The 3,257-nt window shown below is 29.8% G+C and overlaps 1 protein-coding gene across 2 annotated transcripts in view; it reads right to left on the minus strand.

The window, feature by feature from the left end:
- Positions 1-3,257, minus strand: part of LOC108694510 (proline-rich extensin-like protein EPR1) — a 16,933-nt gene that overhangs the window by 4,310 nt on the left and 9,366 nt on the right. The gene's annotated exons all lie outside the window — the stretch shown is intronic.

Here is a 3,257-nt window from a genome sequence, read left to right on the forward strand (position 1 = left end):
TATTTAGTATGCTGTTTTTATATTTAATTTTTCATTTCTTTTCTTATTTAATTTTTGTACTTGGTATATTTAGTGTGCAACATATTTCATATTTATTCTTTATTATATTACAATTCTTTATTATATTACAACAAAAATGTTTTTTTGTAACAATATTTATTTGTTTCTTTAATATGTATAAATAATCTGGCACCTGCAAGTCGAGATATGGTTTCATTAATGGTTGCATGTTTCATTTCATCAGATTCAACTGGCACTTCTGACTGACGAATTAAATAGTCGTAACTGTTCGCGACGGCATCTGTGTTCGACGAACGATAATCCTGTCTCGAAGAAGCGCGTCTGGTGACCTTTAGCTTTATAATTTATACTGAAAGCAGCGCGTGCGCCACAGGAAAAAGATAGCCTCTCCCTTGTGTCTTGCTTAGTGTGAAAGGTTTTATACAAGTGCTGAAGTCGGTTTGAAACGATACAGATTATGAAATTGTGGCAAAAATATTCTACCATTCTAAAGTTCATAATGTAATAAAATTTAAAAAAAAATTTACGATTTTATAATTAAAGTTTTTGAATCTCAACGTATAATTAAAACATAAATAATGCATAAATAATGCATAAATAAATAGAAATTTATGAAGAATTTATTAAAAGAATTTTGAGAATGTTGTTTTATTAGGATAATTCATATCTAAAAAAGTCTTAGCGAACTGAACGTTTTTAATTTCCATTAAAAAGATTCCAAATCAATATTCCGATTTTGTGGGCTCACAGAATCAGAAGCGAATGTATAGATATTAAAATAAGTAATAAGTATAGAGCTACAAGCCAAGTCTTAATGCTGCGTTATTAAAAAATAAAAAAGTTTATCACAAACGTTTTGATCCTAATTGGATCATTCTCAATGTTAAATTTGATACAATTTAAAATCAACTCATTTAAAAGACAATAACGTGAAATTGATGACACACATGATATGATTTAGACAGTAATTATAAAAATATATAAAATTCGTCGTTATGTGTGTACAATGTTATGAATGATTGTGAGCATTATTCAATATATAAATGTGAAAACATAGATATACTACATTATTTGGATAAGAAAATGTAAATACATTACAATGCATGGTGGTTATCAATGGCTATCTTATAAAGCGACCTTAAATTCGCAAAGGTTCAGAATTGCACTCTCAAACTAACAAATAAACCAAACTAAGAGAGATCTATATTATATTTTATATCACATTTAAAATAATCTTATCAAACTAATTTGCAGTAAAATTTGTGTTTGTTAATTTTAAATATATAGTTTTAAATTAATTTTGTTTATATCCTTATTTAACACATTTAGTTGTTTATTTGTGAAATGGCTAATTTCTAAAATGGCTAATCATAAATTCGTCGTGAGAGGATACAATTACACACACATACACACGCGCGCGCGCGCGCGCGCGCACACACACACACACACACACACACACGTACGCATGCACGCACGCACGCATATCCATCCTCAAGGCATTCATTAAACTGATCCAGAAGACCGCGTAGAACATTATTATGTAAATGGAAACTTTGTATAAGAAGTGTCCGTTTTATTAAAGCCGGTATAAGTTCAAGTCTCTCTGAAAATTACACGTTATGTAAATGTAAAGGGACTCACGAACAATATTTTTGCAAAGTACCTTGCAACTGTCTGCGAAATATTATTTCGCGAAAAACACAGAACCGTGATTTGCAAAGTATAGACCGTCCCTTTTTGCTCCCGTAGAATGCTAGAAGTTATCTTTGATGGAATTTATGACGGGATTTATTTGCAAACCATTTACCGGTGACATGAGTAATCATCTTATTCTTGCAACTGTAGGATGCTCAAAAGACTTTAAGAAAGAGGAGGAGGCTGCGCTTTCTCAAGAGTCTTGAGGGATCATTTAAATTTAAAACGCAACGCAATAACACGTAAAGAAGCTTTCGAAATTCCGTTATGCAGGTACACGCAGGCATTATTTTTATCTCAAACGATATTCTCTCGCTGCATGTGACAAGTAGGGCAATTATTAGAGCATAATAAGCGGACACCCGGTAGTATGTTTATCCTAATTTGTTCAATGCTATGTGATAGATGCGATCCGTGCAGATTAAGTAAACAATCGATCACTCTTACAAAGTATCTTTAGATATTTCATTTACATTTGGAGAAAGCGAAAGTCCGCGAGATGTGTCAGATAAGTGACATGGACTTCGATGGCCTTTTTCTCATTGGGTCGTGTATAGATCGTGTAAAATGTTACGCAATTGAGTGTTAAAATTTCTAATCACGCGACTGTCGCTAATGGACACACGGAAGAGAGTCGATTAAATCGTGAGGTATAATCGCCAAAGATATAGAATTTCTTTTGTGCGGACCTTTCTGAAAAAATTTTGCGGATAAATAAAAAGGCCCTCCCGAAAGTGCACATTTACAGAAGTAGATTTTATTATAATAATTAAAAACTTTTTTTATATAATCCCAATTAAAATTTCAATTAATATAATAATTTTTAATAAAAGTTTAATAAAATTTTTAATTTTTAATAATTTATATTAATTTTTTAAAATGTTGAAGATTTAAAGCATGAAAAATCTTTATGAGATTTTAATTAAATCCTATCCTAAGAATTTAACAAATTTATAACTTTCATAACAAGATTCTATTCCAGTAGTGTTTTCAAATATTTGTCGAATTTTATATGCAAATTATGTAGTAACCTTTCCTGTTAAATAAATGTCAAGGATTTAACAGGAACTATTAATATCTAAAGAGGTTACATCGGAATTGTCAAATGATTGATCTGATAATTAATATTCTGAATGATGTTCGTAAAGAATGTACAATAAAAAGTGGTAACATCTAACCAGTAGTCACATTACATGTTTTGTAATAATGGATTATCGAATTAATAGTGTCCATTAATATATAATTACATTATTAAGGGAATATTGACTGTAAAAAACGAATAGTAAAGAAATTCAACAATAAGTTCGCAAGTTAATAATCTTCATCTCATGATTATATGACCATTTATAACAGTTGGTTCATGAAGTTGTATCATTAGTATTCGTCTATTACAGCATATATTACGAAAGGTAATGTAACAAATGTATTTAGCGCGTGCTAAAACGAATCCGGAAAAGTTGATGTAATATTTCATATAATCATTTAGATAAAAATTAGACAAAATGTAAAATATGCATAAATAAATAAATATATACATATAT

This window comes from Atta colombica, unplaced genomic scaffold (assembly GCF_001594045.1).
Source record: "Atta colombica isolate Treedump-2 unplaced genomic scaffold, Acol1.0 scaffold12, whole genome shotgun sequence".
NCBI classification, from domain to species: domain Eukaryota; kingdom Metazoa; phylum Arthropoda; class Insecta; order Hymenoptera; family Formicidae; genus Atta; species Atta colombica.